A 27,649-nucleotide genomic window follows, 5' to 3' on the forward strand; every position below is an offset into this window, starting at 1 on the left:
CCTGTGTCTGGTGATTCCTTTATTCCCTGGACACTTTCACTTGGGACCTTGTGGGAAGGACAGGTAGCTGTACACGGACCCAAATGCCATCACAACACAACTCCAACTGAGCCCCTAGGTTACAGCCCCCACATACTCCCAGCAGGGCGTTTGCCCAGGGCTTCCCTCTGCCGCTGTCCCTCCCCTTGGAGGAAGCCTCTGCCGGAGTTTGCACACGGCCCTAAGGCTCATGTTTGCGTTTGCTAATTGATACAAATGACTTTCTTTGCACAGCCATGCGCGGGCACTGAGCACGTCACATTAACGGGGCTGGAGGAGGAAAATTAAGTGTTTCAATTTGCCATCTTTCAAAATGAAGAATGGGAAGGGAGAAAACTGCTCTGTGGAAAGAGAGGAGCTGTGAGTAGCTGGGACCCCTAGGGGAGGGGGCCAGACTCCTGGGGAGCAGCCCGGGACAGAGGGAGGATGGCGAGGAAGTCAGAGCCCAGTGCCTCCAGCAGCCCTTTCTACACCTGCAGTGCTAAAACGTGTCACAGGCAGGGCTCAGCTGATGTTCAAAGCTCCATGGGTCAGACAGAGCATAAAGTGGACAGAAAGCCCAGCCCCCACAGGCTTAAACAATGAGGGATGTGTGGGCTCAGAGGGCTGAAAAGCACCAAGGGCATTGTGGGCCTCGGGTAGGATCCAGGACCTGGGTCAGTTTCTCCCGCCTGGCTGCTCTCTCCTTTTCCTCTGCAGAAGACACCACCTATCCCTGCACAGCTCCAGAGGGAAGCGAAGCCCTTGCTGTGCACCTGCAGCCTCCTCGGGCTCACCTGATTGGACCTACCTAGCCATGTGCCGACCCAAATGCTGACTGACTCCTGAGGAGACTTGGAGTGAGTCAGAACAGGGCACTCCTTCCTTTTGAGAGATGCAGCCCCATATAGGGATGCAAGGCTTGCTGGGCACTGCCCCAGTTCCCTCTGGTGGTCCTGGATACACTGACTTCCAGCCTGGACAGTGCCCTCTCTGAGCTCAGTTCCTACAAACCTGAGGGCCTATCTCAGATATGGCTGTCGTGAGGGCTACATCAGTGATCCATGGTGCTCACAAGAACACCTGGCACCCGGTAGTCACTTAACAGCGTGAGCCATGACAGATCACACAGTCCTGCGTGTGTTCACACACTCACTTCCACACGCATGCCTACGTGTGTACCTGCACGCAGACCTGGCCCAGGTACCCTACATGGGGGTGCACAGGCACCTGCGTGAGGCAGGTGAAATCTTCAGTGTGCACGTGTGGTGCACATGTGCAAATCAAAAAGGCCTAGAGTCTCCTGCCCTCCTCCCCAATCTTCATCGTCTCCCCATTCCTTTCCCACCAAGGGGAGACTTAGCTAGAGAGGAACAGCACCAGAGAAGTGGGCTGAGCAGCGTCCATCCGTTGTATAGTAGCTTTAACAACAATGGCAATCAAAATCGTTCCCAGGAGCCCCGTGGGTCAACAGATCATCTCTGATCAGGTGATACTGTTAGAAGTGTGAAAAGCCTGGCTGTTAAACTGTGACCTCCCAGAGGTCAGAGGCCATGAGTGTATCCTTGAAGCTTACCCGTGGCCTGGCCCACCTGGTCCTGGAGACGTTGTGGTCATCCAGCCTGGTGCAGAAGGCTAGCCAGGTGTGTCAGTGCTTGCCTATAATTCCAGCATTTGAGAGGTAATGGAAGGAGAATTACAACTTTAAGGCCAGCCTGGGCAACATATCAAGTTCAAGACCAGCCCCAGCTATATAGGGAGACCCTGCCTCAAAAAAAAAAAAAAAAAGAACTTAGTCTCAGAGTCTTAGCTGTAGGGTATGAAGAGAGAGATTATGTTTCTTTCTTTGTTACTCCTTTTAAGAAAATATTATTGCTTCATATACTAATACTAATCGGCTTCATACAGTGATAATAAAGTTTAAATGAGAAAAGATTTCAGTTGTGACTGGTAGTAAGAAAGACTCAGTAAAAACTAGTCATTATTGTTGTTTTTATTATATTACTGGCCAAGCTGTGACTATCCCAGAGGACATCAGGTACTTACCTCTTCCCCCTGAGGTAGTGTCTCTGCTCTGTAGAGGGGTGACAGCCCAAGGCACCATCGACTTTTCCCAACCTGCTTGACCTGTTTTCCAGACAAGCATGGAAGTGAGGGGCCTAGGCTGGGCATCCAAGGGCATCCCACCCTGCAGGGATGCAGGAGCTGAGGATGCCCCAGTGGGCAGCTTGGAGGAGACAGGAGACAAAACAGAGAAACCACTTTGTGTGGTTCCTGTGAGGACCTCAGGCTGGTGACACACAGGTTCCCCAGGAGCCCCAAATTGTTCTCTCCACCCTTACTTCTCTTGAGAAGCCATGAACATTGTCTAAGCGCCTGAAATCACCCTCATTCACCGGAGGAGCACACGGGTCCCACCACAGCAGTTGCTGAGAGCCTGTCACCTGTGTGCAGACAGCACCGGCTCAGGACAGCTCTAATGACAGTTTTCAGAGCGCAGCTCCGTGTCCCACACTGGCCACTAGTTCTGCACCTCGAGGTCAACTCAGGTCCTTCTTGCCTCCCAGATCTCCGTGAAAAAAAGGCTTCTCCCCACTGGCTAGGTCCCAGCACTGAGAGAGCTTCCCCGCCCACCTCTTGGTCCTTGGGGTCCTGTGCCTGGCCCCCACTTAGCTCTCAACCTATCCTTAGCATCTCAGCCAAGTCCCTCTCACCCATCCTTTTGGGCGCATGCTTTGGGAGTGATGCCTGCAGGAGCCGGCTGAAGGCAGGGAGTACCCGAGCTCAGGGTAGGACATGCTCAGCCGCAGGACCCAGGAGCCTCCACAGCAGGGCTGTTGATTGACTGCTGGAGACTCAGCCTGGAGAGGGAGAGAGAGAGAGAATCCCAACACCTCCTAAACTGCACTGTCCCAGGTGGTGGCAGGCGGGAGACACAGGGGCTGCCACTGTCTCATCCTCATTCCTTCCTGAGGCTGCCTGGAGCTCCCGCTGTGTGTCAGCTAAGTGCACAGTTTGTTCATGCAATGTGGTAGCAGTTTCCAGCTGAGAAGCTCCCTCCATCCTCGGGGTGGCAGACATCATCACACTGTTAGCACAGCTAATTACCTCCTTCTAATAGAGAGTGACAAGCTTCTCGAGGCTTCCACAGACTCAGAATTACTGATGAAAATTCCAGAAGGGTCTCTATGCCAGGCCCATTTGGGTGCCCCAAGACACCTGGGGGACCAGTCAGATCCCTACCCACTCATCTGATAGAGGGGAGCCTGAGATCCAGTAAAGGGCCAATGGCTCCCATTTTGCAGATGAGAAAACCAAGGAACAGAAGTCATAAGGTGATAATGTAACCAAGTCAGCTCAGAGCTGGGGACTAGAGGCCAGACCTCCATCTCCCACCCAGCATTCATCTGGCCTCTTCTCTGACAGACCTTTCCTCCCATGTGGGGGCTCAAATGGGGACAGGACTCCCTGGGCTTTCCCAGGATGCTCACGGTCTGCACCTCCCAGGTCACTTCTTGCTTTCCTGCTGCCTAGTCTCAGTGGTCAGCATTCCCCCCAGTGTGAGTCAGTGGGACTGCCACATGCTTTTGATGCCTGGGGTGGACAGGTGTCTAGGCTTGGTCACTCTGTGTTCTACCTGCTGACATGGTGACCACTCAGACACAGGTTGTCCACGCTGGTCACATGCAAACATGCTGGCATGTCAGTGGGAAGGAGGGAAAAGAGCACTCCTCCCTTCGGGCTGGGCTGCACAGGCTCTGACGGGGGAGCAAGCCAGCCACTGTAGGCCACTGCTGGCCGTGACACTTTGAATGAAAGTATCAGAGAATTCATATCAGCTCATCTGAAGCTCAGCTCAGCCCTGGCACTCTGAGGATCCTGGCAGGACTCTCACCCCAACTCTGGGCTCCTCTGACAGCTTCTCTCTCAGCCTGACGTTTTCCTGGAGGGTGCAGGGAAGGCCTTGAATCGTGGCCACCATGCACGAAGAGAGGGCGTCTTTCCTAACGTCCTTTCACCAAAGTTCTGGTCTTGTCTAACTTGGGTCAAGTTAGCCCTGAACCTATCACTGGCCTCGGGGGAAAAGGGAGGCTCTGATTTGTTAAATTTGAACATGTGATATCTGGGGTTGCCAATGACTTTGCCAGGCCTTCTGCCCCAGGAGTCATTAAGAACAAGGAGGTTGCTTAGCAACCAGCTCCAGCTCTTTTCTGGCACCCAGGAGTAGGAAGTGCAGCCAGGGTCCTGAGTGTGGCATTGCTGTGGAGATCCTCAGTGCTTGGATTTTAGCTAGCTGCAGCTCCTTGGAGGAGAGGCCCTGGAGGGTGAATTGGTTCAAATCCTGGCAGAAATTCTTACTAGGAGACATTGGGCAAATGCCTCCACATGGGGTCCCTCTTATGTAAAGTGGAGATAGTAACACTTGTAAAGGGGACTGGAAAGAAAACCTCACCTACAGTGGGGCTCAGTAAAGAGACTGACCGAGCTGGGGTTGGAGGAAGGAAGTGTCATCACCACCCTGCTTAGGACTGCCACCCAAGTCCACTGCAGCTTCCCCCTCCCCCTCTACCTCCACCTCTACTGTCCCTCCTCCATCCTCTCCTTTTCCATATCGCTCCATCTTTCCTCCCAGGAAACAGGAGGAACAGACTTTGAACGTGAACATCGGTGATATCACCACCTTACTAAAAGCCGCTGAGTGACTCCCCATGACCTTGAGGGTTAGGCTTAGGCTCCTCACCCAGGTCTACAAGGTCCTTAAGATCCAGGCCCTGCCCATCTCATTCCAGCCACACTGGGCCTTTTTCATCTCCAAAGACACCTAACTCAGTGCAACCCCAGGGCGTTTGCCTCTGGCTGTCCTTCACAGGAGTGACACCCCCAACAGCTCCTTCCTTCTCTGAGCATCTGGTCTAAGGTTCATCCTGTCCCCATCAGCCTGCTACTTCTCCCTATCAGTTATTGTTGTCTGGGATGGTCCTGGTTGTTGTGTGGCAGCGCTAAGTAGGGCTTGGAGGGCCCAGTCCAGATAAGGCAATTCAGGAACAGAGAAGGGCCAGTCTTGGGGCACTGACTGGGCTCCCTCTTGCTGGATGACCAAAGGCTGCTGTTGAGGGGAACCCTTCTCTAGGCCCTGGTAAGCCAGTCAGAGCTCCCTGCAGGGTTTGACTCAGCCGTACAGATGCTGTGACCTTTGTCTGTACCCTCCATGGTGATGCCACTTACTCGTCCTCACCAAGCACTCTGATGAAGGACTTTGGCATCCGTGCATCCACCCTCACCAGCATGGGCTGGGGCTGAGCCCTCGAAGGCCGGCCATAGCCCTCGGTGCCCTTACAAGGTCAGGCCAAGGGTGCTGTCTTCCCGAAATACAGCCCTTCCTTCCCCAGGCACCCATCCTCCTGCTCTTTGCAGGACAGTGCCCCTTCCTGCCAGCCCCAGGCCCCAGTGTTACAGGACTGGGTCATCGGGTGGGGGCAGAAGGCTCTCGCTTCCTCAAAGAAACAATTCAAGGTCAGACACAAAGGACACTTAGCAGGAACAGGTCTGTTAATGCAGAGCAAAAGTGCACTGGGGGTGGGGAGGGCAGGCTTGTGAATCAGGGGTTGTGCCCAAGACCTTGAGCTTTAATTGGGGTCGGCCAATGTGGGGTTGGTCATTCCTAGAAACAAGGTTAAGGGTCAACTCCTCCCACGTCGGGCTGAAGGAGCTCTTGGCTCTGAATGGTCAGACAGAGGCTGTCATTTTCCATCAGTGCAGGTGCTGCAGGTCAGCAAGACCCTGCTTTGTCTCAAGGCATTCTGTTATGTCAGCAGGCCAGGGTCCAAGCCACCATTCTGTCACCAGGTCACCTGTCTCACCTCTATGTCACCAGAGCCACCTCAGTGTCCCTAGCCATGCTCCCTCCCAGTATTGCACTAGCTGTACCTAGCTATGGATTGACCAAAGGAGTTCCTCCAAAATTCATGCCACTTAATCCCCAATGCCACAGTGTTTAGAGGTGTGGCCTCTGGGAGGTGATTCAGTCACGAGGCTCTACCTTCATGAATGGCATTGGCACCTCCCCAAAGGGCTTGGGGTTGAAGAGAGCGCTCTCGCCCTTTGTCACCCCCTGCCATTGCAGACACAGAGTGGGGCACCATCTTGAAACAGCGAGCAGCCTCAGGACACCTTGATCTTGGACTTGTCAACTTCCAGAACCGTGAGAAATAAAGTTCTATTGTTGAAGGAGAGAAATGGGAATGAGCCAGAAGAATGGATATTTGGCCACTGTTTGAACAAGGAGGAAGGAAAAGAGAGAAAAAAATGAGAATTCAGCTTCGCTCTTTCTTCAAAAGTTATTCGAATGCCAAGTGCCGGTGGCTCACACCTATAATCCTAGCTACTTGGGAGGCTGGGATCAGGAAGAGGGTCAAGGTTCGAGGCCAGCCCTGGCAAATAGTTCTCAAGACCCCATTTTGAAAATAACTAGAGCAAAATGGACTAGAGGTGTGGCTCAAGCAGTAGAGCGCCTGCTTTGCAAGCACAAAGCCCTGAGCTCAAACCCCATTCCCACCAAAAAGAAAAGGAGGAAGCTGGCCCTCACCCACCCGTGAGATCCTGCTCTGGAGAAGCAGGGGAGGGGCCACCTACCTGCCATAATGAACAGTGACAAAAAGCAAAGAGCCTGCCAAACCGATACTTGTTTTTAAGCTACTCACAAGGGTCTTAAAACCCTTACCTTTCCAACCTACTAATTTTGGAGGCACTTAGCTTGGGTGTCCTTGCCTGCTGGCTCCCTCTCTGTGCACTCACCCCTGCCCAGCACACCCGCCACGGAGAGCTCGCCTAATCGGCTCGTAAACTGCACATGTGAACGAGCCTGGGAACGGTTGGAGGCATCTGACATAACAAGCACATGGCAAGCCTCCCCTCGGAGCACTAACCTAATTTATTAAAAATGCTGTGACTACCAGGCTCTCGCCAACATCTTTAACACAAAAACATATGACCTCGTCTCAGCTCAGGTGGGCGGTGAGAACCTGCAAGACAGCTTCACCAAGGGCAAAGACGCCAGGCTTCAATATTTTAAGAGGAGCTGGGCCAGCCAACCAAAATGTGTTTTTACCAGGATCAGCCTGGGTGGTGTGCAGAAAAACAGACCCGATTTCTTTCCACGACTTAACTTTCCCACTGCAGTGGGCCATGACTGAGGTCACCCTGAGGCCTCTCTCTATGACTTTGGTGGGCTGGGGGCTACCACCCCTGGGGATGATGCATAAATTCTGGGTCTAGCCCCCAGCCTGCCAGAATTCAGTGTTTCCCAAATGCCCTCCTGATCACCATTCTGGACTGTCTCAGTGCACCAACTCTACAAACAATTAGCTTTTTGGGGGGCAGTACTGGGGGTTAAACTCGGACTCCATGCTTACTAGGCAGGTGCTCCATCACTTGAGTCACTCTACCATCCCTTTTTGTGGTGGTTGTTTTTGAGATAGGGTCTCACTCACTTTATGCCCTGGCCAGCCTGGACTGCAATCCTATTTGTGCTTCCCTGCATAGCGGGGTGACAGACATGTACCACCACACCCAGCCATTGGTTGAGATGGGGTATTGTGAACTTTTTGAACTTCGAGCCTCTCAATCCTCACCTCCCAAGAAGTTAGGATTACAGACATGAGCCGCTTCCCTGGCTGCTAATACTGTTTTAACAGTGACTCACCTTTTAAATTTTAGCTTCAAACCAAGCAATACTTCCTATGAAACCATGTATTTGACATGTTAAACATACATTTTTCTTTAAAACTCAAAAGAATAAACAGTAGTATAAAGAATGCTGCTGATGTATGCCATACTATATTGGCAATGTGTGCAAAGAAATGCTAAATTGACTCCATATTCCAAAGCTCTGTGCAAACAATGTCTCCTGGGACTTAGACGGTGTCTGGTATAAAGAAGACTCAAAGGTGAAGGGCTAATTTCCAAGTCCAGAAACCTGTCCACGAGACTGCATCTGCGTGGAGCAGGTGCACACAGTGTCCCCTTCACAATGGCTGGCAAGGCCCTCTATGATCTGAGCCCCCCCGCCCCCCGCTCTTCAACCCAGCTCCTGCCACCCTCCCCTACTTCACTCACTGTGCACCAGATACTCGGCCCCTTTCTCTCAGAATTGCTCCCACCTCAGGGCCTTTGCACTTACCAGTCCCCCTGCCTACACTGCTCCTCCCCTGATATGTCTGCCTCCTTCCCTTCCTTCAGTCTCTGCAGGTGTCACCCCCTTTGAGATACTTCCTCTGGTCCCACCATCTAGGCTGCCAAGTGACAAAGTGACTTAGCCTGCCATGAGTTTCTTCTCAATGTGTATATCTAGCATACGGTCAGCTGGCATACGTCTGTCTGTGAGTAACTGGGGGAGGAGGAATGTTCTCAGAGGACACACAAGTGTGCCACCTCTGTCCTCTGGGGTGAGGTGAGTCAGCAGTGGGAGACAGTAAAGGACTTGGTGCTATTTGAATATTTCAAGGGCATTGCATGATTGCATGAATATGTAATGAAGAAGATCGGGGGAGGTGAGTGAACCCAGAAGCAAGGAAAGCTGGGTAAGAATCAGGATGACTGGGGACCCCGCCCCATCTCAGGCCAGAGGAGCAGCTCATCTCACTGGCAAGGTTGCAGTGAGGCCCTTGGCTAAATATGGAACAAAACATCACAGACGGTTTATGGGTTCAGGGAATCATTTGGGGGGGGTCGCTATGTGCTTTAAAAATTAAGAGAAACACCTGCTTTCTTCCTTCCCTTGGGAGTGAGAAGCCCCTCAACTGAGACGACTGAGCTGCAGTCAAGCCCTTTAGATGGGGGATGGGCTCTCCATCACCACAGTGACCACTCTGCAGGAAACTAAGGGACAGTGATCTTCCTCACCATGCTCCTTAGAGTTTAGAGGGAGCTGAAGTCTTGTTGCACCCATGACTATCAAAAATAGGCAAGCTAAACATAGATCAGGAGGCTACATGGCTCTAGAAAAATGTTCAGACCAAGTGTCCTGTGCTCTGAGCCTCTCCAGCCTGGAACTTGGCCACCATTAGGTCCCCTGACCAGATGGAGGCAGCACAGGCTAGTTTCCATGCTGGCCAGAGACACAGGAAGCACTCAGCTTTTGCCCCAAATCATCTGCTGCGTTTCCCTTACCTCTCCTCTCTCCCCTCTTCCCTTCCCCTCTCCTCCCTCCCTTCTTTAGGGCTTCCTCCAGCACAGGGCTCCTGAGTCAGGTGGGCTCCTCTCCCTAGGTTAAGGACCTGGGGGCTGTTGGGGAGGAAAAGACTTGGATTCTGGCTTTCTGTTCTCTTCTTTTTCCTTCCTTTACTTTCCTTTTATTTTCCTTCCTTCCTTCCTTCCTTCTCTCTCTCTCCCTCCCCCCTCCCTTCCTTCTTCTTTTCTTTCTTTCTTTGGTGCTGGAGATGGGACCCAGGGTCTCACAGAAGCCAGGTAAACACTCTACCACTGAGCTACACCTCAGGCCCTGTGCTCTGTTTCTTGGTTGTTTGCTATCGTTCTATCACTGTATTGGTGCCTCTGTCTCTGCTCGCTCTCTCTCTCTCTAACACTAACTCAATGTCTGATTCTGTCTCTATGGAGACAGATCCCACAGAGACAGAAGTACACTGAATCACAAGGCCCCTTCCATGTGTAAAGAGCACTTACTGACTGAAAGTCCGAAGAATGGGCCAGAACTCCTGGCCTCTCCCCGTCCCTGCCCCACTCAACAATCTGCAGTCTTCAGCAAGTCACTTCTCATCCCCAAACACATGTGCTTGGCTTACTTTAGGTCTAAGATTTCTTTTATCTGCAAAATTCCAGGGTTAATTCCAGAATAGTCTAAGTTACCAAACTCAGAATCGTGGGGAAATCTGATAGTGAACTCTCATGTTATGAGTCCTGGGTTTGAATCCTGACTTGCTTCTCTCTGTGTGACCTTGTGCAGAGAACTAGCCCTCCTGTGCCTCAGTTTCCTCACCTGTAAGATGTGGAGAAATAACAATGTCACTCCTTCTGAAGCTGTTCTGAGTGTTGCAGGACAGGCAAAACTTTACCTCTACTTGTTTAGGTGTTCTTCGGCTAATCCTGAGAATTAAGTTGACATACAACCAATCAATGGGAGAAACACACACACACACAAACACACACACACTTGTTGATTTAAGTTTTAGGTGAAGCAGAGCTTTCCAGAGGAAATGAAGACTCAAGGCCCAGTTAATCACTTACAGACAGAGGAGGACAAGGAGTGGTGAGCAGAGAGACAGCAGCTCAGTCCCATGGGAGGCAAGGAGGAGCAGGGTGGGCACCGCCTTGATCTGTGGTGCAGGTCCCTGCGCTCAGAACCGTGCCTTTCTTCTGCTGTGGGGAGGGAGACCTTCGTGTGGGGCCTTCCTTCTGCTGTTTTGAGGAAATAGTGCTAAGGTCAGACCAGCCATCTACCTGCTATTTTCCAGTGGCCTTAACTCAAAAAAATTCAACAAGCTCCTTCCGTATTGATTCAGGAAACACATGTAATACCATCCCACGCTGGTGATATAGTGAGCTCTGGGTTCAATCATGTTAGCATTTCAGGACATTGAAGGATGTAGCTCTCAGGTGTCACAGAACAGCACAACACCTGTTGGCATCTGCGTCCTTCCTACTGGAGACTTTGTTGGATTGCTCCCCAACACTGTTAAAGTTTTTTTTTTTCATTAGCTGTCAACCGTTTTTAAATTGAGCGATTTTGCTTTGGGCTCTTCTTGAAAGAAGACAGCTCATGCTGTCCCTGGGGATAGTGAGGGAAGGGACCATAGTGGGGGACAAGGATGGTCTGGGTACAACCTCAAGGTTCACGGCCCTCTTCACTCTACCCAGTTCTCTCTTTTGCATCTCCAAGCTATGGTACAACCTCAGACCAATAGACTCTGGTGTGGCAGACAGAGATAAACTCTAAACGAGCCCACAGGTGTGCACGGGAAGAGGCTGTGGGTCTGGTGCTGTGAAGGGAGGCTTCAGGTGCAGGTGAAGGATGGGCTGTGAACTGGACAAGCAGGGGATGAAGGGCTGTGAGCTCAGAGCTCATGTAGGAAAGGCCCTGTGTCCTACACCAGGTCGAGGCTATTGGTGTCATCTGCCAGGCTGGAGTTCACTTTGCAGCCTTCACTTGGCCCTTGGGTGTCTCTGGAATGTCCCCAGAGCAGTTGGACCAGCTAAGGGTGGCTGCCCCAGCAACGCCTGTTTAATAGGCACTGCAAGAGATGTGACAGCTCAGAGTAGCTCTGTCCCCAGCAGAGGGAGGCCTAGGGGACAAAGGACAGCAACCAGAGGCCATATCTGGGCAGGGGGCTATTCGGTCGATGACATGCTCACTGCTGTTGGTGGTGCTTGTAAAAACCCACAGTCATCACGCTGCTCCTTGGACAGTTTCCTCCTAAGGGTGCAAGGGGAACCGCTCCTGATGAGTGGGTGTTGCAAGATGAACTCAAATGCCACTACCCGTTGTAGCTCTGAAAAGACAAAGCCCAAGTTAGACTCCAAAACCCAGCGTCAATGAAGCAGATATGGAGGAGGTAGTGTGGGACTTCATTAGTGAGCATTGGACTGAAGCGTCAAAACCCTGCCTGGCATTAATTTCTTCCCCCTCTGCTGGTTCCACCGCAGAGGCTTCTGGGAGAAAGCTCTGCTGTGGAGGCTCTTAGGAAAGGGAAGGGCTGAAGGCCTGGGAGGGACTGTCATGGTGTGATCGCAGGACCTCTATAATCTGGGTCATTTCTTCACCCAGAAATTGTTCTTTCCTGACTAGATCACTTGTGATTCAGTAGCGCTCTGCCCAGGTCAGCAAGATTTCTGTGCAGACATGTAGCCAGTCAGACCTGACTCCAAAGTCAAGGTTAGGAGCGAGCCACATGGAGCCAGTCTGACCTGGTGAAGCAATGGCAAAGCAGCTTCAGATCCACCCTTCACCACCTCCCCCAGTCTGCTCCTCCTCTTCTCATCTTCCCATCCCTCTCATGGAACCGCCATCTGCCCCAGTGCTCAGCCAAAAACCTAGGAGACACACTTGACTCTCCTACCCCCGCCCCCATCCATCGGAGAGCCCTGTGGACAGCAAAGCAGAGGTGGAATCCACTCACCCTTGGCAGTAGCCACCCTGCTGTGCTGCCGGCATCCCTACCTGGACCACTGCAACAGCAGCTGGTCCCTGCTTCTGTTTTTACACTGGGCCACCTGCAGCCAGGTGAGACCTTGCAAATATGAGGGAGTTGTTATTTACCTGCTTGAAACATGTCAGTGGACCATCATTGTTCTTAGAGTCAAGTCCAAACCCTCTTACAGGATTTACAGGGCTCCTCTGTCCCCATCCCCACCCTCACCCCTGCCCATGACTCACCCTCAAGAAAGGTCTTTCTTCCTCCAATCTGCACCCTGCTGATTTTCCAACGAGAAAGGCACAGTAGCTTCTCCACCTTGATGACCCTCTTCCACTCATTCACAAACACAGGCGTGCCAGCCATCAGGGGAGGTGAGTACTGGTTGACATTCAATAACTGTTTTCTCTGCACTTAGTTTTGCAGTGACCTTCTATTTATGTCAGTGAATGTTAGTTTCCTATGCACAGTCCAAAGTCAATTAAACATAAAACACAAGGTCCAGCTCAGAAAAACTTCAAGTAACACACAAAGACGGCACCATGCTATTGCAGTGTTGCTATGATTGTGCATGTGTGGCTGATACTGGGGACCCCTGTACCACATTGATAGGTTGCACCTCAAGGCAAGGTCCATGCATTGTTGACTCAGTGCCTCCAGAGACTAACCAAGCCCTGGTCACCACAGGTGTGTTTGGGTTGAATTAGATACTGCTCCCTGTCCAGAGTGCCCCTGCAAAATCCACCCTGTCCCAGGCTCCCCGGCCAGCGAGACAATGCCGACAAGGTCTCATGTCCCTGTAAAGAAAGGAAGGTTCAGTGCAAGTGCTCCCTGCACTACACAGCTAGGAAACAGGAAGAGCCCCTTGTTCTGTGCATCCGTCACAGGCCAGCTCTCTCAACGAGGTTAGGGCAGGCGGCTGTTCTGCACCCAGGGACTGGAAGGAAGCCTGCAATTAGCTCAGTGGAGAGGCCACAGCCCAGAGAGCCTCTGGAACTGCCGCATGGATGAGCAGAAAATAGCAAATGATAGACTTTTTCCCAGACCTCCACCCCTGCATGAGGACCATGATGAGCTGTGAGACAAGTATCACTGACCTGGGTTGAACCACGGAGGTTCAGAAGGGCAACTCCCTTTCCATTCTCCCTCTCTCAGAATGGCCTGGCTGCCTTCAAAGGGCACTTAGACTGCTGGAGGGAGAGTCCTGGCCTTTTGGAGAGAATAAAGCACTTGGGTTCTGATCCCAGAACAGAAAGCTGCCTGCAAGAGCTGACAGGTGCCACAGAGCATGAGGGACCCCGAGACCATCATAGCCATTCCCTGGAGTTTATCTTCACCCACAGACATTTGGGGCACAAACATGCAAAGATGTGTGAATAAAAACATCCCTGAAATAAGAGCTGAAATCAATGAAATAAAAACCAAAAACACCATACAAAGAATTAATGAAACAAAAAGTTGGTTTTTTGAAAAAATAAACAAGATTGACTGATCCCTGGCAAATTTGACTAAAATGAGGAGAGAAAAAACCCAAATTAGTAGAATCAGGAATGCAAAAGAGGAGATAACAACAAACACCATGGAAGTCCAGGAAATCATCAGAGACTACTTAGAGAACCTATATTCAAATAAATTAGAAAATCTTAAAGAAATAGACAGATTTCTAGATATGTATGATCATCCAAAACTGAACCAAGAGGAAATTAATCACCTGAATAGATCTATAACACAAAATGAAATTGAAGCAGCAATCAAGAGTCTCCCCAAAAAGAAAAGCCCAGGACCTGATGGATTCTCTGCTGAATTCTATCAGACCTTTAAAGAAGAACTGATACCAACCCTCCTTAAACTGTTCCACGAAACAGAAAGGGAAGGAAAACTGCCTAACACATTTTATGAAGCCAGTATTATACTTATCCCAAAACCAAGCAAAGACACCTCCAAAAAGGAGAACTATAGGCCAATCTCCTTAATGAACATTGATGAAAAAATCCTCAATAAAATAATGGCAAACCGAATTCAACAACACATCAAAAAGATCATTCACCACGACCAAGTACGCTTTATCCCTTAAGGTACATCCAAATTGTCCCCACAGCCTGGGAGACCCCAAAAAACAGCACCCTGTCAACCTCTTGAAGCGTAAGGGCACTTTGCTAAATTCTACCTAGAAACAAGACCCCAGCTGGAATGCCTGTCAGTGACCCCCTGGCCCATTCAAAATGCTACCGTGTCATAAGGTGCCAAACTGTCAAGCTCTGATTGCTTGCTGGCTGCGAAGTCTTTCTGATCGCTGCCTAAGAAACACCCAGATGCATGCTCCCCAACGAGAGGAGCCCCTGGCTTTAATACAGATCTATTTTTGGCAACTGAAAGATTGGTTCATGTTTTTAACAATGAATTTTAAAAGGCTCCAGGTTTGCAATGAGGTCATCACCAGTCTAGGAGTTGATTGTGAAGCCTCACCTAGAAGACTTTTTTTTTTTGGTAGTACTGGGGTTTGAACTCAGGTCCTTGGCAGGTGCTCTACCACTTAATCTACATCCACAGCCCTTTCTTTGCTTTTAGTTATTTTCCAGATGGGGTCTCAAGATTTTTGCCCCAGCTGATCTTGAACCTCAATCCTCCTACCTCTGCCTCCTGCATAGCTGGAATTACAAGTGTGCACCAACATGCCTGCCTGACCTATAGATCTTTTTAGTTAGCAACAATATTCCACACCCTGTTGTCCTTTGACAGTGGACAGAGGCTTCAGGCCCACTGCTCATCTGATCAATGACTGGCACTTCTTCCCACAGCTCACAAGAGCTTCTGGGCTCTGTGTTCTGCCTCCCTCTCCAGTCTGCCCCCACATCCCTTCCCCAGGCTCTCTGTGCTCCAGCCACACCTGTCTTCTTAGCCCTGCCTCAGGGCCTTTGACCCTGCAAAGCTGCTCCCTGAAAAACCTGCCCTTTAGGTGATGGCAACAGGAAGACAGAATGTTCATTCAGCAGGAAGGACAGGGGTGTGGAGATCAAGGCAAGCAGGGTCTGGGACCATGCCTTGGTGCTCTGTTCCATTTTGGGGAGGCAGGAGTTGTGTTTCCTTGCTTTGTTTCTTCTCCCTGTCCTCTGTATTCTCAGATCTAAGGGAGAAGAGTCAGGTGGCATCTTCAGGAAGGCAGACCCAATGCTGGCACTCACCTGAGGACTGCTGTGGTGTCATCTGGCTTCAACCTTGAAAGTTTCTGTTGGGGATTTTGGTGCTGTGGGTTGGTAAAAGAATTTACCAATTTACCAAGAAAACCATAACAAATTTAAAAGAATTGAGATCCCAGAGAGAATGTTCTCTCACCATAGTGAAACAAGATACAAATCAGTAACAGAAGGACAACAGGACAACCTGCAACCATGACTATTAATCAGAACAACACTAGATAACCCCTGAGTCAAAGAGCAAGTCTCCAAGAATTTTTTAAAAATACACACACTGAATGAAAGTGAAAATACAACAGGACTGACAAAGATGAAAGAGAGACAAAAGATGTCATATGAAGGATGGCCTCAGATAACTTCACACTCATAAATCCCATATCTCAGAGGAAATGAGCCAACCAAACTCAATTGAGAAGAAATAAGTAAAAAAACCAAATAGCCCCAAAACCACCCGAAAAAGAAATCTCTAAGCTCAGAAGTTTCACCAAAAACAGCAGGAAAATAAAAGAAACTACAGACCAATTAGACACAAAAATCTTCATAATGTTAGCAAATTGAATCTAACACTGTGTAAAAAAGACATATAACATAGCCAAGTGGGATTTTTTCCCCAGGTATGCAAGGCTGGCTCAATATTAAAAAAAATTAATCAATGTAATATACTTTATCAATGAGCTAAAGAAAAATCATTTTAATTGATTCATAGACAGCATCCATCAGTAATTTTAAAAAATGTTCATCAAACTAGGATCGGAAGGTAACTTCCTGAAACTCATAAAGAACACCAACAAAACCTAGCAGCTGTCAGAGTTTTTTTGGTGTGTGGTGCTGGGAATCAAACCCAGAACCATGCGTATGCCAGGCAAGCTCTCCATCACTGAGCCACACACAGCCCTGACATCAGACTTAACGGTAAAAGACTGATGCGTTACCTCTACCACCAGGAGGAAGGCAAGAATGTCTGTTTCCACCCTTTTATTCATCATAGCTCTAGAAGTTCTAGACAGTGCAATAAGGCAAGAAAAAGAATAAAGCATATGGATAGAGGAAACAAAACTATCTCTAGTTGTAGATGACATGATTGCCTCTAGAGGGAATCCCAAAGAATCTACCAAAAAAAAAAAAAAAATCAAACCAAAACACACACAAAAAAGTGAAAACTCCTTCAACTAATTCATGAGTTCAACAATCCTTGGGCTATAAGATTGATACATAAAAAATCCATCATTTTCTACATACTGACAATGAACAAATGGAAACAAATTTAAAATGCAATACCACCTAAAATTGCTGTGAAAACAATAAAATACTTGGGTACAAACTTAGCAAAACACACACGAGTATATACTACAAGCTACAAAATCTTGAGGAAAGAAATTAAGGAACTAAATAACTGAGAAGACCTTATGGATTGCAGAACTCGACCTAGTGAAAATGTCAGATCTCTCCTAGTAGATCTACATTTAGTGCGACTTCTATTGAAATCCTGGCAAGCTTTTTGTGGACATAGATGAGCCAATGGACTTTTTATTGTTGTTGTGGCAGTACTGGGGTTTGAACTCAGGGCCTCATGCTTGCTAGGCAGGTGCTCTACCACTTGAGCCTCTCCACCTGCCCGTGTGTGTGTGTGTGGTGTGTGTGTGTGTGTGCTGGCTGGTTATTTTTAAGATAGGGACTTGAGCATGATTTTCTCAGGCTGGCTTTGAACCATAATCCTCTTTGAGTAGCTAGGGTTACAGGCGTGAGCCACTGGCACTCAGCCCCAATGGGCCTTTTATCTGCTGCTGTTACTGGGGAATGAGGGGAACACAAATTAACTATACAATAGCAGCTGGTTCTGGAGCCTTCCATCAGGGCATTAAAATTCACACTCATGAACACACACAGGACACACAGACACCCTGATCTCCTCCAAGCCAGGACAGTCATGGTCAACTCATGGAAATGTCAATATATGTGGAAATATGTTATTAGGAGTTCAGTAAAAAATCCCAAATTCAAATAAACTCTGTGTGGGAGTGTGTTTAAATATCACCTAACCACCCCGTGGCCACAGCAGTGATTCCAGCACTGGTCTTTACATACGTGAACTTGGCGGAGGAGGCAGAGCGCTCACGTGCAAACAGATAATGGGTAGCACTTGAGGAGCTAGGTGACATTCTCCTAGCTGACCCAGGAGATCAGAAGCTGCCCGTTGAGGCAGGTCCTAGCAGGTAAGCTGCCAAAGCCAGGAAAAGGGAGCCAGAAACATGATCCTCAAATCAAAAGGTGGACTTTGAACATCAGAGTGTGAAACTGCACACTGACTTTTAATCCCCATCCTTGGGGTACAGCTGATCCGAGCTGGGTGAGGTCACTTGGGTTACCTGTACATCTGAATACACCCACAGCTTACCCCCAAGCCCAGGCTTTTTACCATTGTCATTCAATGCTCACATTTGAAAACATATTATTAGGGTTTTAGAAAAAAACATAAATTCAAATAAAAAAACCCAAGAAATACAAAACCCCAAGCCACACTGACCCTTGTCACAACAGTGAGACCATGCTTGAACTTGGCCGAGGAAGCGAGAGCCCTCAGATGCAAACGCCGAACTTGCCATCAGCCAGGCCTGCACTACCACCACCAAGCTGCTTCCAGCCCGAAATCTTGAGTTTTCCTCCTCTAGGAGGGACCAGCATGGTGGGGGGAGAGCATGTCTTATGGGCGTGGTCTTCAGTGTGCCCCCAGCCTGTCTATCTTTAAAGAATGGCTCTGACTTAATCAACCCCACCCTTGTGTCCCGGAAGGTGGAGCTGCAGTGAGGAATCTCCTTCTCCAGTACCTAGGAGGTGAACAATTCCAACGCTGGAGAGAGAACAAATCCAGGGGTGTCCTCCAGGGAGAGGCCATCTCACCTGCTCCCTATTGCCCCTGAGACCAGGCTCCAGAGCAGCCTGGGGGAGGGAGGGAGAGCCCTGTGGGAAAGAGGCAGGGGACAGATGGAGGGGCAGAGGGCCGTCCCAACATGCACAGATGAGCAAACGCCCAGATTCAAACATAGGCTGAACGTAATTACTTGGTTAATTAAATATTGACTTTTAACTCAAAAAGTGATTAAAACAAGCTGCAGGAAAGCCTGGCCAGAACGGGGGTGGGGCGAATCAGTGAAGGTCTGTGTGCTCTTCCTACTGTGTGCAGGGCGTGGTCCTGGGGTTGGGAGCGGCTGGCCAGGACTTCGGGTACCTCCCTACATTTTCCCATTGTGGGACCGCATTTCTCCCAGCAATGATCTTCCCTCCCATGATCCCGCGGTTCTGGGGCAGAAGCTCAGTTCTGTTCCTCCACCTCCCTGGGAGCCCCATGGTGCCTGGCACAATGGCTGCTCCAGAAGCGCTTGTAGAATGAATGAATGAACTACTGCATGTCTCTGTGTGCCTGTCAGTGTACATGTGTGTGCACGTGTTCATTGCAGGCAGGGAATGTGTGTACACTGTGTGTTTCTCGTGGGGACTCATTCGCCAGCACAGACAACTGTGGGGCCCCAGGGTCTTCCCATAATTCCCAGCAAATTCCAGGATCCTCCAGGCCCAGGGCCTCAACCTATTTTCCAGGTCCCTTCCAGGCATGTAGGGTCTCCTATGTGAGAAGCCTCAGGGTTCAGATGTCCCCAGCCTGGAAAGTCACCTGCCATGCCTCAGCCAGGCCTGGGTGCTCAGCAGAATCCTCAGGGCTTCCTGAGCCTCCACCCACACTGTCTGGGACAGCTTTCTCTTCTAGTGTCCCTGACTACATCTGTTACTGTGATCATTCCTGGATCAATCCAATCTGGCTTTTCAAGCTCCCTGGAACTGACTGTCCCCCACTGCTGGTTTAACCCCGTGGGGTCTGTATCCTGTCACTTCCACACTTCGCTTCTCCCCTCCACGAGCCCCTGGCAGCCCTCTGCGCAGGAGACCTGCTAGTCGCAACCACCCTGTGACCCAGATCTGTGGCCACTCTGTCATTTCCTTGGCTCATGTGCAAGGACAAGGAAATCTCTCACTGTGGTTGTGCATCCCCATCAAGAGGCTGCAATGCCACCTGGAGCTTTGCTTCTGAGCACTTCCTGGTGGGGTCTGGGTTGTAACCGATGGGTTTTTATGAGAGTTGTGATGTCGAGCTCTCAGCTCCAGTGGGTCAGCTTGTGAGGGAGAATTGCACAGTTGGAGGCATGGCTGCAGCCTGGGTGCACCTGGCGGCTCTGGAAAGCCTTGCCAGAGCTCAGGGCTCATATAGTTGGGTCAAAACTTCCCTTTCAAGGGCAAAAGACTGCAGTTACCTGATCCAGCTTCCCAGCTCCTGAGTGGGTGTAGTTGTGTCTGGGTCTACACCACAAATTCCTGTGTGAGCTACAACAATACTGGAATTACGGTTAATTCAGCTTGAGTTTTGGGGGTTTGGGGGCATTTTTGTGGTCCTGGGGTTTTGAACTCAGAGCCTCAAGCTTGCTACACAAGTTTACCAATTGAGCCATGCCCCCAGCGCTTTTTGCTTTAATTATTTTTCAGGTGGGGTCTTGTGTCTTTTGCCCACGGCCTGCTTTGAACGGTGATCTTCCTACTTATGCCTCCTACATAGCTGGCATGGCAGATGTGTACTACCTTGCTCAGATTATTTGTTGAGATGGAAGTCTCACTAATTTTGCCCAGTCTGGCCTTGATCTTCCAAGTCTCTAATTCCTGTCTAGCTGGGATTATTGGCATAAATCACCACACCTGGTCCTTTTGGGGTTTTTTTTGCTTTTTTTTTTTTTTTTTTGAGATAGGGTCTTGCTATGTAGCCCAGCCTAGCCTCAAACTTGTGATCCTCCTGCCTCAGCCTTAGGAGTGCCCAGATTATGGGCGTGGGCTACCATATCCAGCTCTCAGCTTGAGTTTTCATTTAGACATCAGCTGTCTTGTAGAACTGAAACTGCATTAGGGAAAAATCTGTTTAAATATGTTTTGAGAAATTATGATAATGAAAACAAGCAGCATAAGCCACCGTTCAGTCAGAAAAAAGATGACTGCAAGCCATGCTGCCTCCCAGAGCCAGTGCACTGACACATGCATGGATTTATTTCAGCAAACCAGAGCTAATCTTTGCAGTGTGGTACCCATTTCCCCCTTAATTATCATAATTGAATAGTCTAATTCACACTAATGTCTGGGTGCAGAACAGAGCTGCACATGAGAGGTGGGAGAACCACTAACCAACTAACTGTAGTGGTCGCCATGCTGTTGTCTGTGTGACTGCCGAGAACACTGTTGCTCAAAATTCCCTAGTGGACCAGGGTAGGGACACAGCCAGCTTCCACCTTGTTTTAAGGACACAGATGACACTTTTTTCTTGCTTTATTATCTACCTGCCATTTTGTTTTGGACCAGCAGCAGGAAGGACAAGGCACACAGAACTCACTGAAGGAGGAGACTAGGTCCATGACTATGCATGAATTGGGTATACAAATGAGGAGGGCTCCAGCAGCACAGGCTTGGCTCCCGGTGAACAGGGCAGAGCCTGTGCAAATTTGGTGGACTTGGTGGACCAGAGTTTTCTCAAGAAGAGGAGCAGGATCCACTTGACCACAACACAAGTTAATTTAGGGTTCTTGGCGACAGCATACCTGCTTTTCCAACCCCCTCTAGAAAATTCACTGGTTAGTGGTGAATTAATAAAATCAGAGCAACCCAGGGACCAACGCTCTAGCTGGGCTCTGTTCCCGCCAGCTTACCTGAACTCCCCAGGCCTCAGTTTCCTGGTCTTAGGAAGGACACTGAAGGTCATGTGGATGAGATGAAAGAGAACACAAATGCCCAGCTCAGACCCCCTAAGACCCTCCTATGTCATTTTGGAGCAGCAAGGCAGGCTCCCTGGGGAGAAGTCCTGGTGACATCCTGCACAGGGCAGCTTTGGCTTCAGGCTATCAGAATGCAAAACAGCCTGGGACATCTCTGGTGGGACTCCTGCTGTGTAGTCCTCCATCGGCAGATAGGAAGTTAAGGTTGCTGCAGACCTAGGAGTCATGAGTAGCACACACCTGGGGCGTCAGGGGACTTAGCATCTGGGCATCTGGGAGGTGAAATCAATACAAGTGGGCTCAACAAAGACTGAAGGGCAGAAAAGTTGTGGTTCTCACCTCTTCTTAGCTAACAGAAAATGGATCTGGCTAGCATGATCGTACATATCTGTACACCCAGCACTTGAAAGACTGAGGCAGGAAGGTCGTGAGTTTGAGGGCAGCCTGGGGCTACATGGGGAGACCCTGTCTCTCTTCTGTTGGGCAGCAGGGTGTGGGGAGCAGAGTATGAGAAGTCTATGAGAACTTGACACAGCACAGCTGTGCTCAATGATCTATAGGCTGAGTTTGGCACGGCCCCACCCGAAGAAGAGCGTGAGAAGGCAAAATGCAGCACAGCTGCTTTTCCTAAATTGTTTGGTTCAAAGAAAGAAGTAGGAATGCAGGTTTCTCTTGTTACAATGTCACATCCCTTCCTCTGTTTCTCCACCTCCTTGTTTACCACTGGATATAAAAGACTCCCTGAAGGAGGACATGCAGGTTTTTTGGCGGGGATTTTGATTGGCTGCTGCTGATGCTGCTGCTGGCTGTGTGTCTCCACCAGAGCAGCTTTCTGCATTGAGAACTTTATACATAAGCTTTAGAAAAGGTAAGCTGGGCTGGGAGAATGGCTCAAGTGGTAGAGCGCCTACCTAGCAAGCATGAGGCCCTGAGTTCAAACCCCAGTACTGCCAAAAAATAAAAAATAGAAAAGCTAAGCTAAAGAGAACATGGGACAGTGCAAGTCAGAGCACCGAGGCTTTAAAGGGAACATAGGACAGTGCAAGTGTGAGGAAAGAGACTTTAAAGAATAGGAAAGAAGCAAGGTTTTAAAGAATTGTAAAGGAGTAAGGCCTTAGAGTAAGAGAAAAGAAGCAGAGTAAAAGAAGAGTTATTAGAAAAAAGAAGCAATGAGGCTATTGTGTGTTACTATCCGAGCGCCCAGCACACTGTCTTTTGTCCTTTCTGCATCTCCCATCACCCCCACTTAGGTTCAGGAGGAAAAGAGCTTGAGAAAGCTCCCTCCGGCAGGGCACTGGCACAAGGGCACAGATCCACCTGCCCAGTCACAGCCTTGAGTGGGCCAGCATTTGACCACTGCTGGCCAAGTCACCATAGGGCCATTCTGCTGGGCCTTCTGGGAATATTTTCACCCTATTAAAATAAGAAGATCCCTTCTAGTTTCTGCTCAGTTATCGAACGCTGGGAGAACATAGCTCCCAATCTTGCAGAGGGCCAAACTGGGCAAAGCCAGAAGCCCATGCCTTTCTGAACCTGGTGGTGCTGAGATTTAGGGTAGCCACAGACTCTGAAGGAGACAGGATGCACCAGTAGGACCTTAGCCTGGTGCACCTGGGTGAGACCCAGCTGGAGGCAGTGAGTAGAGCTCAGCTAGGGTTCTTACCTTGGCTGATGTGTCTCCAGGGGGCATTGACTGTGACCTGGGAGAGGCACTGGCATCCAGTAGGCAGAGGCCAGGCATCCTCAATGTGCAGGACACCCCACAACAAAGGACTAAACAGCCCTAGATGCCCATAGCATCAAGGGTGAGGAAACTTGAGAAACCCTACCATTTCACAGCTGCAATAGCTCCCGACTGCCCCCAGACTCTGCCCTGCTGCCACAGTCCCTTCACAGGGCAGCCAGGTGACTCTGTTCAAATATAAACCAGCATCAACCACTCCTCTGGTGAAAGCCCTCCAGAGGTCCCATCCATGCCCACACAGCCTGCAGGATCAGCTCCCTGTCATCCTCAGACTTAATGACATCCTGCCTTCGCCTCTCACTCCGATCCAGCCGTGCTGGTCTCACTGCATCTTGGAGGATGTCAAGAACATTCTTACCTCAGGGCTTTTGCACCTACTTCCCCTGTCCAGGATGCTCTTCTCCAAACCAAGGCTCCTGGCTGTATTTCATTCCCTCTCTGCTCAAATACCTCATCTTCAGATAAGAATAGCTACGAAGGCAGCTAACCCACCACAGCTGCAACTTTACATAAAAGAGATTATTAGAAAACCAGACAGTAGCAGAGAAGGCATGCTCAGGGCATGAGCAGAGCCTGGGTGTGGGAGTTCTGGGGTCTGGTCTAGCTGGATCTGCAGCTTTCAGATGTGCCCTGGGTGAGATCATTCACTTCTCTGAGTCTCAGAGTGTTTGTAAGATGGATAAAGAAGTCATTTATCCAGCCTTGCTTTCATGAAACAAAATTTACTGAGCAACTACTCTGACGGGATCCACTAGGGAAGGTTTCTGCTGTGAGGAATCGGCATGCCTTTGTTGGCTATAAACCATGCACCTGCATCACCTGCGTCACCTCACAGATCTACAGGCCAGAAGTTCAGCACAGCCTGGCTGCATTTTCCACTGTGTCTCCATGACCTAAAAGCAAGGTGCTGGCCAGGCCGCACTTTCATCTATCCTCAAGCCCTCTTCCAAGCTCCTTGGAACTGTGGAATTCAGGCTCCACTCATCTTTAACCAGTGAGGACACCATGTTGGATCCTTCTAGAACTTAGAATCTCTTTTGCTTTCTCCTCTTCTCTTAAGGGCTTCTGTGATTCTTCATTTATCCCAGGTTCCAAGAACCAGGGCCTGGACATCCTTGGTGGGTGATATCCTGCTTATTCCCATGAGGATGAATGTGGAGAGGGTGTCCTGGACAGAGGGGACAACAGACGCAAAAGCCATGCAATACTGATGGGTTGCAAGATCCCAGAGTGGTTGGGGCAGCTGAGCACAGGGGAGAGGGACAAGTAGTGAGGTCAGGGATCAGGCAGGGCTCCCAGATCAGGCAGGGCTGGTACATGGTACCCATGTAATTGGGTTTTGGTTCCAGAGCCTGTGGAACTCATGGGGTGTAAATGTATATGATAGATATGACTTATATCATATAGGAATATATATATATTCTTTTTTGTGTGTGTTACTGGGGATTGAATTCAGGGTTTTGCATTTCTACCGCTTGAGCGATACCTCCAGCCCTTTTGCCTTTCGGTTTGTTTTTCAGATAGGGTCTCACTGCACTGCCTGCACTGCACTTGACCCCTGATCCTCCTGTCTCCACCTCCTGAGTTGCCAGGATCACAGGTATGTGTCACCATGCCCAACACCTAAGATGAGTTTGGCTTCCACATGGACAGAGCCCAGGTAGAAACAGGAAGACCATGTAGAAGGTAGTCACAGAGACAATGAGTGGGGGGTGAGGGGCTGAGAAGGGGTTAAATGGTGGGAATCTTTACATGGTTTTCAACAACGAGCAGGGTTTTCTGATGATGGAGTCAAAGAATTCTCGGTTCCCTCCTAGCAAGCATGGGAGGGGTGGCTTTGGTGGACTTCCGTCTCCCCCTCCTGGACTGCCATCACCCCTTCACCTGGAATCAAAATTAGAACTGAGCCAAATCCATCCACCAGTGCAGTCTCCAGCCCTGTCCCCTGGCTGGCCACCACACCTAGCCACAGACGCAGTTGTCGACAGATAAAAACTGGATTTTGTAAAAGCTCACAGGGTAGAGAAGAAGAGGACACTCAGGCCGTGGAGAACCACTTTGCTGGGATTTGAAATGGAAGGAAACAGAGATGCGGCAGCCACCGTGCTCAGCATGAAACGTGAAGACTGCTGCTTGAACTTGAGGATTGAAGCGATTGAAGACGGGGCGGGGGCGGGGTGGAGGACTCTCCTCGCCAGTGTCCTAGGGAGCACATGCAGGGCCTTCAAAGATCATGGTGAGCTTCAGCGGCCTCTGATGCTGGACTGGAGATCAAACCCGGCAGCGCTCGGCATGGCCTTTGATTCGTTATTCATTAGGCCTTCACGATGGGGATGAATGGAAAATGAGGCCCGTAATTATTTTCTAAAGATGCAGTCTGGCTTCAGCCCCTGAAGAGCTCCCGGCCCCGGGAACCAGGGCTGGCCTCACAGGGCCTCGGTTTAGGAAGGGCCATACTTGGTTTAACATTCTGTTCTCTTACAATTCCAAGCAAGTTTTGAACAAGGAACCCCACATTTCCATTCTAGGCCCTGCTGCTTGGACACCTGCCTAGTAACTATTGTTGTTACTTGAGTCTTAGTTGCTCAAACCTTTCAGAGGGGAGGGCAACATGGGGACATTCCTGGGGTGAGAGGTTGTCCTCACGGCCACTCCCAGATGACTAAGGACCAGGATGCTGTGGGTTTGAGCAGGGCTTCTGCTCAGAGAGACTTCGGGATGAGCCACCTTTCCAAGGAGGAAGGCACTGCTTGCTTGATTTAAGTGCAGACAATCTGGAGCTAGAACAGAAGCTGTCCCGGTCCCAACCCTCTCAACAGAGCAGCCAAGGCTCAGTAACACCCTGATCAAACCCACCCTGAAGCACATGGGTCAGAGCTGAGAAGTGGGAGAGAATGAAACTAGCCAGGAGCCTCCCGGCATTCATTCCAGTCATGCTCCAACCAAGTTCACTGTAACTTGGCTTGCAGAGTATAAGCCGAGCAGTGCTGTGACATTGTTTAGCAAGCTCTGCGGTACTTATGGAACCTAACGAGTTTGGCTCTGTTGGAGTGGGACCCTCCAATGATGTACCCTCTGCTCAGTCACTTGAAGGGAGAGTCACCTTTGATCTGGAGTCTGTGCCTCTCAAGACCTGAGAAAGGCAAGTCTTGCTCTCTGGAAGGTTAGGTTTAGCTGCATAATTTTTGGAGCCCACTGCAAAATAAAAGCATAGGGTGCTTTGTCTAGAAATTCTTAAGAATTTTAAGTCGGTAACAACAGTGTTTGCCCAAGTGCAGGTCCTTCTGAGTCCTGTGCCTCTGTCATACACCCTTCCAGCTGGCCCTGGAGGCAAGCCTGCTATTGGAAGTATCTAGAAGTGATTCAGGTTCAAGGTTGGTGAGACTGGTGAGAGGAAGTATTTTCCAGCTTAAAGTTACTATACTCCAGACAAGATAGGAGTATGGAATAAAGGACAGAGCTCTGAGCATCCCAAAGGAGGCCACTGTCACCTTGACAATGACTTCTTCATTGCAATGAGACTCCCAGTGACCATTCTGTGGCCACCAAGGTTGATTAGATGCAAAATACATACTGGTTGGTTTGTCCAAAAATTTAGCCTTTAAGGGCACAGCTCCCTGGAGTCTGGTGAAATGTCAGGAGCCACCACTGGGGCCTAGGGGAGAAGAGAGGCTTGGGAAACAGAATGGGGGAGAACTTTGTATAGAAGTTTCGACAGCGCACCTCAGTTTCCCTCCTGTGAAACTACCTTCTGTATTGCTGGGAGGGGGCTATTGAGTTGGCAAATTAATGGCAACGATGAGTGGGTTACAAGGTGAAGATGTCACTGCTCTTGATGTGATGCCCCCATCCCCCGCACCGAAAGTTTCCCATAGTGCTAGGCACACCTGTGAATTCAGCATTGCAAATTCCTTCTCAGTCACCCAGTCCCCAGCCTTGGCTCACAGAGGAAGTCCTGAGGATGGAACTCCAGGGTACGGTCACACAGCTGGGTGCCAGTGGATCCAGAACGTGGACTTGGACTTGGCTTTGGCTCTTTCTCCAGCACCCATTGGTGGCTCAGGTGAGGCCGTTCTGACCAGAGCAACATCACATGGGCACTGGGGGGGAGAGGCTGTGACTTTCCTCATAACAGAAGCCAGAGCCGGTTCTCCCTGCTTATAGGCCTTCTGGGACCTCAGCCCTGGGGAACAGGAAGGCAGTGACATCTGTGTGATTGTGGAGCCCCCAGAAGGGGCCACCATGCTGGCCCCTGAAATGCTCTCCTACAGCAATTCCTTTGGCCCTCTCTTTAGCTCAGTTTAAATGTCTGCTCCTCAAATAGGCCCTCTGTGGCCCCCACTTGCAAGTGGCCGCTCCTACCCTGACTAATTCTCTGTCTTATTTCATCTCCATCAGAGCATGAGCAGAACCTGTGTGTGCTCGCTCATTCATTCATTCACTCGACTGTTGACAGTCTCTTCCTCCAAAACACGAAGACAGGGACCATAGCCACAGCACCCAGATCAGCACTGACATCAAAAGACTCAAAATCTATGAGGAGAATAAATAAGTGAGTTAAGTAATAAATGCATGAATGAATGCACCCTGAGTCAGAGAGATTCAGAACAGAGTACATTTTTGGTTCTTGCCAGTCTGACTCAGCACCTGATGCTCACAGGTCCTCAGGCCAAGTGAGCCTCAGTGGATCCAGGCTGGGCGGGGAGGGCTTGGGCCCAGCACAAAGGAAAAACAGCTCTTCTCTGAGTG

General features: G+C 49.8%; 2 long non-coding RNA genes across 2 annotated transcripts; one reads left to right on the forward strand and one right to left on the reverse strand.

The window, feature by feature from the left end:
• Positions 1-8,179: 8,179 nt before the first annotated feature.
• On the reverse strand, positions 8,180-23,439 carry LOC141423419 (uncharacterized). Its single transcript, XR_012448287.1, has 3 exons — positions 23,259-23,439; positions 10,261-11,522; positions 8,180-10,119 (listed from the first exon to the last, which is right to left on the reverse strand). It is a non-coding gene; the product is annotated as an uncharacterized lncRNA (long non-coding RNA).
• Positions 23,440-23,578: 139 nt separating this feature from the next.
• Positions 23,579-27,023, forward strand: LOC141423143 (uncharacterized). The gene is made up of 3 exons (XR_012447793.1): positions 23,579-23,894; positions 24,421-24,500; positions 26,820-27,023. It is a non-coding gene; the product is annotated as an uncharacterized lncRNA (long non-coding RNA).
• The last annotated feature ends 626 nt before the right edge of the window (positions 27,024-27,649 follow it).

The sequence above is a fragment of the Castor canadensis genome, chromosome 5, assembly GCF_047511655.1.
Source record: "Castor canadensis chromosome 5, mCasCan1.hap1v2, whole genome shotgun sequence".
Classification (NCBI taxonomy): Eukaryota; Metazoa; Chordata; class Mammalia; order Rodentia; family Castoridae; genus Castor; species Castor canadensis.